The sequence below is a fragment of the Vulpes vulpes genome, chromosome 6 (assembly GCF_048418805.1).
Source record: "Vulpes vulpes isolate BD-2025 chromosome 6, VulVul3, whole genome shotgun sequence".
NCBI lineage: Eukaryota > Metazoa > Chordata > Mammalia > Carnivora > Canidae > Vulpes > Vulpes vulpes.
Window position 1 is genome coordinate 107,596,302 of NC_132785.1, and position 12,093 is coordinate 107,608,394.

Here is a 12,093-nt window from a genome sequence, read left to right on the forward strand (position 1 = left end):
AAATAAAAACATAGATGTTTTTGTGCCACCCCTCCATTTTATACTATAAATTGTATCCTATTGCACTTTGTAAATTAATTCAATATTTGTATTCTCTGACTTTCTGTTTTCACCTATTCATATTTCCTGGCAAGGCCACTACCTGGGTGTGACAAGTGAGACCCGCATGACATTAAGAATGGCTTCCAAAAGAAAAAAAAAAGGCTTCCTACATTTTGTGGCCTTTGCCATTACATACAGGTCAGCCTCTTTCTTTTTGACCTCTGAACAGCGTTCTATGGTATGAACAGGTTACCATTTCCCCTCTCAATGAAACTATAAGTCATTTCCAGTTTTTAGCTGTTACTAAAATGCTTTGTCAAAATTCTTTTTTTTTTTTAAGGTTTTATTTATTTATTCATGATAGACAGACAGAGAGAGGCAGAGACACAGGCATAGGGAGAAGCAGGCTCCATGCCCGGGAGCCCGATGTGGGATTCGATCCCGGGTCTCCAGGACCGCGCCCTGGGCCAAAGGCAGGCGCTAAACCGCTGCGCCACCCAGGGATCCCGCTTTGTCAAAATTCTTACAGTAAAATGCCTCTTTGTGCATATAGTCAAAATTATAATTTCATACTTTTTAAAAAAGATTTTATTTATTTATTCATGAGAGACACACAGAGAGAGGCAGAGACACAGGCAGAGGGAGAAGCAGGCTCCATGCAGGGAGCCCGATGTGGGACTTGATCCCAGGACTCTAGGATCACACGCTGGGCCAAAGGCAGGCACTCAACTGCTGAGCCACCTCAGCAGTTAACCATGCTTTCCATTAACCATGCTTTTTGAACACTGAACTAGGCTTTGGGCAAGGCTTAAGTGTTTTGTTTTGTTTTGTTTGAATATCAGCTCCCAAATTTATGTTAAATGATAATAATATAACTTTGTTTGGGTTCCTCCTAAAGCAGAACTGAGGCAAGGACTTTGGTGACAATCATTTTTTTGAGAGTCCATCCCAAGAAGACAATGAAGAAGAACAGAGAGTGATGCAGGGAAGAGGAGAAAGCCAACAAAAGATACACTACAGAGCTAGTTATCACTGTGGACAACTGACAATCTCCCTGGAGACCCTTTGAAAAAACATTTTAAAAACCCACCTAGAAATGCTCCTCTGGAAAAAAAAAAGAAAAAAAAAAAGAAATGCTCCTCTGAAATATGGAAGTTTAGGACATTTATCCATCCATCTTCATCCTCCATTGGTCGAGAGTTGCCCCTGAGTGGCACCCCCATACCCACATGCACACATACTTTCCTTCTGTGGCTGCCTGCAAGTAGACTGAGAAGCTCCCAAGCCAGGAGAAACCCAGAGGCAAAGAAGCTGCGTGACTTGCTGGTGCTTGAGATGGAAGCCATCACAGGCACAGGAGCTACTGACTCTTGGTTGCCCTGTGAATACGCACATCTTCATCTTCCAGCTGCGGTCTGACCTCCCCACCTCCCTCACCCCCTGCCCCATACCTTCCTACTCATGGACTCACTCCAACTGACCTTTCTGTCCTGACCCATGGAGACCCGCTCAAACCTCTCCCCAGGTTGGCCATGTTACAGCATTCCCTGTGCTGCTCTCACCCCATCCTCCACTCTACTCACCCCTCTGGTTGGCCCTTAGCAGCTCACCTCTGGAAACAGGGCCCTTTCCTCCTGCACAGCAGATGTACTCCTGTCACTTCTCTCTCTGGCCTCAGTGCTACTTTTTTTCCCTCTTTTCTCATATTTATGCTTTTATCGGATCCCCGACAGCATCAGTGAACACTGCTCATATCATCTGTTTGCCTGTTCTCACAGAAAGTGCCACACTCCACTTCAAATAATAAAAATAAGCAGAAAGATCCCAGGCACTGTGGGAGCACTTGCCAGGGGCAGGCACTATGTGAAATGTAGCTCAGCCATTTCCCTACTGTATCTTAACAACACTCTCATGAAATAAGTATTCTCATCATGTCAATTCACAGAGGAAACCAGATTTGAAAAGATGACTCTCTAGTTGATGGAACTGGGCCAAAAGCGTGGGTGTCTGGTCTTAAGGATTTCCTTTTGACCGCTCCAGTTAGCTTAGCCATTAATTGCCAACTGACCCTTGAAGAAGGCATCACCTCCTATGCCTGGTTTCTGACCTTTCAAATAGAACAGCCTTTATAGTTTTCCTTTTTTTTTCCATAAAAGATGCTTGAGACTATGAAATAAGATTTTTTAAAAAAATACTAAATATAGTACCTTGGTTGTTTTTTTTTTTCTTGTTTGCTTTGTTGTGGTTTTGGTTTTCCGGGGTTTTGTTTTCCTGGTTCATGGTCTTACTGCTATGTGACACTTTTTACCCAGGGCCAACCCTGATGGATTTCTCCCTCTGCTTCCAGATATCTAAAATTTTCCAATTAGAAATTAACTTATTTGGTGTCAGTTCACAAAACGGGAGGGACTACATAGTACTTCTTGGTCATTCCTACCCTAAGATGAGGGAATTTATGATCTTCTCTGAGAGCTAGTTTTGAAAGAGAAGGCAGGGAAAAAACATGAATGTACTAAACCTAGATTAAAAGGAAGCCACGCTAGGTCATCGCTCTAGAAAAGCTCTTGCACATGTGCACCAGGATTTATGTACAAGAATGTTTTTGGCAGCATTGTTCATAATAGACTCAAACTGGAAACAACTCTATCAATCAAGAACAGAATAGAAAAATGCATTGTGGTGTATTCATACAATGGAATACAATACAGCAATGAAAATGAGTGACTGACAGCTACAACCAGTGACTTGTCTGAATCTCACAAACATAGTGTTGAGGGAGATAATGTTGACACAGAAGAATGTATTCAATAGGAATCCATATACATGAAGTTTAGATAGATGGTAAAAGTACAAAGAATATAAAGAAAATTAATATTCTGAATGACAGGATAATAGTATTTAATTCTAATGAGGAGGGAGAGGGTTGCAATTAGGGAACCCACAGGGGGCTTCTTGGATTCTGATACTACTTCTTGATCTGGGTATTGATTACACAGAGCTTTGTAACTATGTGTTAAACTCCATAAACATATTTTATGTACTTTTACATATATATATATTTTATCTTACTCCTTTGAAAAACTAAAAGGAAGGGGAGAAAAAAGGAAGAAAGGCCAGGGAAGTCAGTCCCTCAAACTAGACCTCATTTATTTTCATAGCTAATCCAGACCAGGTTCTAGGAGATCTGGAAGAGAAGGGGTCAAGTTTGGGACAGGTGGCAAAAGACCCAGTGTATAGCATCTGGGGATATTTAGAGCATCTCTACTAGATACTATCAAAGTTTTCCAAAGTGATTGAACCAATTTACTCTCCCACCAGAAGTATGTGATATAGAGTTCCCATTGTTTTACATGTTCACTATCATTTGATACTGTTGGATTTTTATTTTTTATTTTATTTTTTTAAAAGATTTTATTTATTGATTCATGAGAGAGAGAGAGAGAGAGAGGCAGAGACACAGGCAGAGGGAGAAGCAGGCTCCATGCAGGGAGCCCAATGTGGGACTCGATGCGGGGGCTTCAAGATCAGGCCCTGGGCTGAAGGTGGCGCTAAACCGCTGAGGCGCCCCCCCCCCCCCCCCCCCCCCCCCCCCCCCGGGCTGCCCGATACTGTCGGATTTTTAAATTTTGCTGCTTTTGTAAGATGTGTAAAGTTACCTCATTATTATTTACATGATTCTAATAATTAATGAAATTGAGCATCTTTGTATGTTTTTTGTTTTTTTTTTTTTGTCTTGCGAAAGGTATATTTAAGTCTTTTGCCCATTTTTTCTACTGGGTTATTTGCCTCCTTCTTCTTCTTCTTCTTCTTCTTCTTCTTCTTCTTCTTCTTCTTCTTCTTCTTCTTCCTTCTCCTTCTCCTTCTTCTTCTAAGTAGGCTCCACTCCCAGCATGGAGCCCAACGTGAGGCTCAAACTCACAACTCTGAGATCAAGATCAAGACCTGAGCTGAGATCAAGAGTTGGGCCAACTGAGCCACCCCGGTGCTCATCCCTGTCCTTTTCTTATTCATATACTGGAATATGTATACATTTGGGAAATTAGGGCTTTGCTAGTTGAAAATATCTTTTCCTATCCTATGGCTTGTCACCTGTGTTTTTCCAGGTGAGAGGGACAGAGTTAGCAAGGGTTTGCCACCTCTGAATTTCTTTTCCTGCTGCTTGCTTGAGTGCCTCAGGGAGTTTACTCAGCCTTCATGGGTATTGGCTGCCCTCTCTGATCCAACTTGGAGCTCCTGGCCCCCCCACCACCAGCCCTGCTCTCCTCTCCAGAGGCAAGCTGCCCAGGAAACAAATGAGCCTCCAGTAAGAATGATGATGTTAGCCCCATGAAAATGGAGGCTGTTTTGTGTTTTCTCTTCTCCTGATCTCTTGCCATTAACAGAGAAAATGGAGCCTTGGCACTATCTCAACCACATAAACGTCTACTTCATGCAACTGTGCCGAGAAGAATAAAATGGGAAAGGACGCAGAGGTGGGCCAATTTCTGAAACTCTTTGTACTGGGCTGGATTTTAATATCTGGACAAAAGTAGATGCTACCTGAGAACTGTGAGCATGTGGATGCCAGGGAACGATGTGTCACATTACCTGCATCCCCATTTGAAGCCAACATAAACCATGCAGCTAATGGGCTTGAAGGTCATTAGCAACCCTTCCTGCAATACTTATTTGAACTTGATACTAGCTTCCAGAGGAAGGGAGAAGAAATTGGGTTGTAGATATAGTGTTATTCTATGCTAATTCTCACCAGAGAGGAGGCCTCACTGGTGGGGTAACTCTTTGATGGGGGGAGGGGAGGTGTGGTGGATCTTGAATTATCGTCAATTTAAACTGTTCATTTTCACATGTGACCCAGACAAAAATTTTTGAAGTACAGTCTGTCTTCCCCACCCCAACCCTACCCCTTCACTCACTCCAACCTCTTGAGGACAATCTTGCTCTATGTGACATGGCTGGTGGGCGGCTGCATACTGGGGTCAGGGCAGGGGAGTGGGGATGGTGGGAGAGAGCCCACTGCAGCCTGAAGCCTTTGGAAAACTGAAGATGTAGGCAACTGCCTTGTGGGTGGAACTTTGTAAGCTGGAGAACTTGCTGGGTCTGTGAGATAATGTTACTCCTTCCTCACCTGACCTCTCTGGGAGATATTGTTTTGCTAAAGGCGTAGTGACTTTTGAGGCTGTCTGGAGTCAGACCTTGTGCTTCTTTTGACCAGGATGCAGTGCTAAGTCAGGCTTTAAGGAAGGAAATGGGAGCTCAAATGTGTCTGGGTTCCACTCATGTGCTTCCCTATCTGCACCAAAAGGATCCTATGCACAAACAACACGGATGCTACTGGTATAGCAGTACAGGATGCAAAAGTATTGAAAACCTGGGCCCCTGGGGACCCCCGGACTTTCCAGCAGGCAAGATTGACAGCTAGCTGCTCTGGTGGTGCCCATGCTGAAGCAGTAATTAGACACTGGGAGTATCTCCCCCAAGCCATGTAGATGTGGTTTTTGAAAACTTAGGGACATCTTTATGCTGAAACTTAATCGAGTTCAGTCTGTTTTTGCATCCAGTGAGGTCTGTTTTAGGTTGTGTTTTCTCAGAAGCCAATTGGGGGTGATTTGATTGCAAGTTACGTATTTAGGAAGCATCCCCGGAAGCTGAAGGGGAGGCTGGAGGAAATGTGGGACCAGCTACTGCCCCCTATCAATGGGGGACCCAGGAGGTGAGTGGCGGTGACCGTGATGTGTGGAAGCCTGGTGGCACCCAGGGCCCTAAACGACCTCCAGAGCCTCACAGCTGCCGCCTCACTTCTGCCTTCCAAATCTCTCGCGATCTTTCTCTTGTGGCCAAGCCCAACATGTACAATACAGGGGAGGGAATTCTGGAAAATGTAGCTCCAGCGACACGGTAAAAATCCTCCACAATTCTCCCAATGAATGTGCAGAGAATACCATTCACCGACTGGCAGCACAGCATTTTCTTTGTTTTCCACATCAATTGAGTGTCTGCCTCTGAGCCCCATTCTGACAGACAGTCATTTCTGGTGCTTCCCCTCAGGGATTTGGTGAAGATTTCACAGTCTTTCCCAATTCCCAGTTCCCTTCTGTCACTGGGTCATTCGTGACTCATTAAGTTTACAGTTTGGACAGACATTGTGTCTTCCCCAGGAGCACCTTCAAGTCCAGTGACACCTTTGTTTCCATGCCCCACTTGGGATGTGGGTTGTATTTGCAAGGCCGAGGGCCCCAGGGCTTTTCTTCTCTAGAATGTTGTCACATCTCTGGGGTGATGCCAGAAAGCCAAGACTGAAGGGAATCTGTTTCCTTCAACTTTCTTAAAGACATTCCACTGTAAAACTCTTGAATCTTTTTCTTTTTCTCTTCATTCTACTTCTACCACAAACCAACATTCTTCAAACCGCTTGGTAAATGAGAAACCAAAATCTCTGCTTTCTGCCATTTCATATACTTTCTCTGTGGCAGTTAAGCATAAGAACTCCCCGCTTGGTGGGAAGAGACTATACAGGGAAAAGGAAAAAATAAAACATAAATTAATCTTTTAAAATACATACTGTCCATGCACCTGGAGGCTTGGTAGCTCTTACTCTGTGTTTAGGTGGACACTATGTGGTAACAACAGCTAGAGTAAGAAGCCAGCATCCTTCTTGGCTGTCACCACACTCTCTGCCTTGCCCCCTGCCCAGGCTGCTTCTCCCAGTCGTGCTGAGGCAATGCAGGGAGGGAATGGCACCTGTGCAAGGCCTTCGGTCCACAAGAAACCTCTGGACACCCAGAGGGGTCCAGAGACATATGCTATTGAGGAAATGATGCATCTTGTTCCCAGCAGCGGTAGTCCAGGCTTCTCCAGGCAAGGCTCCCTGCCTCAGTGACCATCACAACCGTGAGACCAGCTGATCACTTTATATTCCTCCCAGCAACGAAAATACAGCCACTCAGTCAGCCACAAACTCAAGGATTGACAGAGGCCAGACACACTAGATGAAACACATTTGCAGATTATATGTGACAGAAGCATAGAGAAAAAAGACTTAAAGGGAAAAACCCATCTCAGTGGATTTCATATCAGTGGATACCTGACCCACACAGGCCAACCCCTGGGAACCACCAAAGCAGCAATTCAAGACCAGTCTAGGCAGACCTTGCCTAAAGGTGAAGAATTAAACTAGCACAGGGAACCCTTCAGGAAAAAAAAAAACAGCAAGCTTTCAGGCGTTCCAATGATGCCCACATGCAATGAGCTGGATATTATGCTGTTTACAGTAAGAGGTAATGCATTGTATTTCATACACATGTGATATGTGGAGACTGTATACATGGGTGTCTCAGAAATATCACAACTATAGCATTGCATCCACCACAGAGCCTAGAGAGCAATATGGTATGGCTACATCACCTATTGACCCTTTTCAATTAGCAATAATCGCACCTTGGATAAACCTCATTGGCTACGATACTGCCACTGCGCAAAGCTGACCTATTGACCCTTAAAGAGATACTTAGTTTCTTCCAGGTGAGCCTTAAAATGGTATGTATGTATGTATGTATGTATTTACGCAATCTCTCAGGACCTGAGATCAAGAGTTGTGCACTCTTCCCATTAAACCAGCCAGGCACTCCTAAAATATAAAATTCTTAATAACTTACTCAGAATACTATAGCTCCAACAGACAAAAACGCTTACACCTTTATTTACATGTTCATCTATCTACTTTTACTACGTATCTGTCATCTAGCTGTTTCTCAGGATGATGTTCACTACTCTGCTGTTTGGCAATCCTTTTCCAACTGGAGTCTGAAAATAGTGGCTTAATTGAATGTTCTCCCTGAGAGTAATTTCATCCCGTTGCCAAGGATCTGATTGCACATTGTGTTTTAGACTCATTGCACTTGACACTCCTTTCATGTTATTTTCACTCCTGATTTTATTATAGATACTCCTTCCCCCTGCCCTTCCCTAGGTATGTCCTCCACCCTACATGCACTCCAGCACATCTGGTCACTGGCATTGTGCTGTCAGAAGATAATCTTGAAGTTCTGGCTTACTGATATGATGCTCAGGCCGACGAAATGCTGAAATCAACCACAGAAGGTAGGTTTATTAGTGATATCAGGAAAAATGAGGGACAGCTGTAGTTGTAAATTGATAACTCATGAAAAACTTGAGTTTGCTGCCCGTGTGATGCATGTGCTGCCCACATGGGCACTAGTGAGCATCTCCTGGTTTCAGTTGCTTTTCCTTTGTGAATAATTATGAGCAGTTTGCTAAAGAGAAAGACGCTATGTGATAACTTGAATACAATCTTCAACTATATTTACTTCTGTATAATCTCTACATCTTTTACAAAACCATCTCTTGCCATGAGAAACACCAAGGCAGGGTGTTCATGGCAGCATCATTGTGTCTGGTCCTGGTGCTGTAGAGAATGTGTGCTGATGTGTGGACTAGCAGCTGTTAACAGGAAAAGCCTTTACCCGCTATTTCTTCTGTAGCCAATGAGCTAGGAGGAATAGCCAGGGCCAGGTATTAGGAATTCTTTTCTGGAGTAGAAGTTCCCTAAGAAGAGCCTCATAGGATTTGTGGAGCAGGTGGGGGAGAAATGAGAGGTATTTAAAAGAAGTATTTGAGGGATGCCTGGGTTGCTCAGTTGGTTAAACATCTGCCTTCAGCTCAGGTCATAATCCCAGGGTCCTGGGATCCAGCTCCACATGGAGCTTCTTGCTTAGCAGAGAGCCTGCTTCTCTCTCTCCCCTGCCTGCCATTCTGCCTACTTGTGCTCTTTATCTCTCTCTGTCAAATAAAGAAATAAAATCTTTTTTTAAAAAGTAAAAAAAAAAAAATTGGGGCACCTGGATGGCTCAGTGGTTGAGTGTCTGCCTTTGGCTCAGGGCATGATCCTGGGCTCCTGGGATTGAGTCTCAAATCAGGCTCCCTACAGGGAGCCTGTTTCTCCCTCTGCCTATGTCTCTGCCTCTCTCTGTGTGTCTCTCATGAATAAATAAAAAATAAATAAACAAAAATAAATTTAAAAAGAAAAAAAGAAAAGAAGTGTTTGAGGCTCTCTGACTCCGGGCCTCATCTTCTCCAGGCTTTTCACAATTGAATGTGGAAATAGAGAAGGGAAAAAGAATATGCAAGCTACAGCAGTTAAGGTTGTTCATAGAGCATATGCCTTTTCTCTGAAGGTCTCTCCTCTAAGCAATAATTCAGCTGAACTCCTGTTTTCAGATTCTTGTGAAAATGACAAGATCACAGTGAGGGTGTCATTACTGCAATAATGTATGCTTCATTTTTCCATTACTGAAGGAGAAAACTCTCTGGGGAGTGAAATTCAACACTCAATTTAACAGTAGCACTGCATACTAATTCATGTTGAAATGTAAAACCAATCCAGTTTAAAAAAAAAAATCCAGATAAAATGAAATGGGCCATGATAATGGTATGGGCTTTCAACTAGATGGGTCTCACGTAATAAGGATTACAAATTCTTTCCTAAATGTTAATTAAAGTTCTCAATGCCTCTGGTATTAAATATAAAGGTGGCCACTTCATGGATGAGAAAATTAAGATGAGAGGCTCTGTAACTGGCCCAGGGGTGAATGAGAATTTGCAGGGAGGATGCGGTTACTGGATCCCTGGTTTCAGTGCCTGTCCTCGAAAAGCTTTAGATTCTGACCACAGAGCTTGGAGGTTTGACTGAGAGACCGAAGACAACCTGAATTTGGGAGACAGCCTTTAGATCTTTTACTCAATCATAAATATAAATTGCACCCTTTATATATGTCAAAGACTGTTCTAGCTAGCCCCTGGGATTCTCAATCTAAATACGATACAATTCCTAGGTTTGAGAAGCTCAAGTCTAGTAGTAAGAAAGACATATAAATAATTGTTAAATGGGGCAACAATATGCCTATATGGGATAGAGAGGCCACAAATACATTTTTCTGGTAATTACAAAACAAATGTAAAAAATAGTATCATCAGTTTGCTCCATTACTGCAATCACCATTCACCAAGCCACTGAAATACTCTCACCAAGATCACTAGTGAGGTCCCTGTGGCTAAATGATCTATAAGGGAGGAGCATTAATTTTCCCTCTACTCTTCTGGCTCTCAGCTGAGAGGCCTATAAAAAGATTAACAAGAGAAAAACAAACAAGTATATTATCATGTACAAACAAGAGATACCCAGGAAAAATGAGTAACTCTCCAAGATGGCTTAGAATTTAGGATTATATATGTCTTAATAGGGAAGGAGGGCTGTAGGTATCTAGGGAAGATGAATGGGTCCTTAGACAAACAGATGGGAGGTATGAGAGTTTGTGACAAAGTTTCTCCAGGTGTAGTATTGACTTCTAGTCTCCTCTCCTGTGATAAATGTCCATCTTCCCTGGTTGGTGAAACTCCAGGGTAGGTCATCTATGACAAGTGAGTTCCTTTTAGAAGATCTGTTTTTAGGCCTATGGGGAAGTTCAGAGAAGGTCCCTCTCTGCATTTGCTGTTTTTCAAGTGCCTACAGTTCAGAATAACCCACAAACCAAAGGAGCATATTTTGCAGTGGCATGTCTTGAACTCCTACAGTCATATTTGGGGGTGACATATTCTGCTACCCTTCAGATCTGAAAGTCACAGCTTGGTTTTCATGTACTTGGCTTTTCTGCAGCCTTGGACACTGCTGATTTTGTCTTTGCTTTTGAAACTCTCTCTTCTCATGACCTTGGTGGCATTTTGTTATCTGGCTTTTCATTTCACCTCTCTGCTTCTTTGCAGACTCTTGCAGTCCTCTTCAGGGCCTATAAGTAGGCTTTCTCCCTATATTGCTATTACTCCTTCTGAGCAATCTTATCTTGTCCTAGGAATCCTGACTGTCTACTCCTCTAGTTCAGTTGTCTGTCTTAAACTCCAGGTAGACCTGTATATCTCTACATGTTGGCTATCTCCATTTCAATCTTCTATCAAGTCCTGTTGATTCTAACTCCTAAAAGTCCCATAGTCTCCCATTTCCAGAACCATTACCTTTATTTAGGTCACCATTATCTTCTGCTTAGACTCCTGCCTCCAGTCCAGTGCCCCTACCTCCCACTCCCATTTAAAATCCATTCTCCTAATTCCAGCCTGGGCTGGCCCCTTTATTTTATTTTTTTATTTATTTTTTATTTTTTATTTTTTATTTTTTTGGGCTGGCCCCTTTAAAATGGAAATACAATCAGGTCCAAATCTTTAGAGCAAAACAACAAATTTGTAATAGTTCCTCCATTGTTCTTGGTATAAAATAGAAATTCCTTAACAAAACTCACAAGGCTCCATGTAATCTGATGTTCCCTTTCCACTTCTCCTACCTCATTCCTTTCCATGCTCTCGCCTCAAACTCATTGTGTTAGTCATACTAAACTTCTTTAAGTTCTCTGAAAATGCTTTGTTATCTCTTACCTCCACATTAAAAAAAAAAGATTTTATTTGTTTATTTGGCAGAAAGAGAGAGTGAGAGAGAGAGAGAGCACGCGAGCGCGTGCCCTTGTGCACATGAGCACAAGCAGGGATCCTAGGACCCTGGAATCATGACCCAACCCGAAGGAAGATATTTAACAGGCTGAGCCACCTAGGCACCCCCTTACCTCCACATTTTAGTATGTAGTATTCCCACAGTTTGGATTTGATTCCCATCTATACCCTTTCTGCTCCCCATACCCTCGTGGCCTAATTTGGCTTAAGATTTTTCCAATTTCAGTTTAGAGAGCTTTCCAGATCCCTCAAGTAAGGGATTAATTTTTCTTCTGTGTGCTGCACAACATCCTGCATTTCTCCATTGTAGCCCTGGCAACGCTGTATTGGAACTGCCCAATTTCTTGTCCTAGTCCCCTCTAGATGAGGCTTGGTGAAGGAAGGGTCTGTGCCAGTCTTTTTCACCATTGCATACCACAGCACCTGCATGTAATGGGTAAGAAATAATTATCTACTCAATGGATGAAAGAATGAAACATTTACTGCCAATTTCACTCCATCTGGTACTCAATCACATACTGAATATACCATTACTTCCCTGTC

General features: G+C 42.9%; 1 pseudogene; it reads right to left on the reverse strand.

The window, feature by feature from the left end:
- Nucleotides 1-7,452: 7,452 nt before the first annotated feature.
- Nucleotides 7,453-7,521, reverse strand: LOC112927311 (U4 spliceosomal RNA; annotated as a pseudogene).
- Between the last annotated feature and the right edge of the window lie 4,572 nt (nucleotides 7,522-12,093).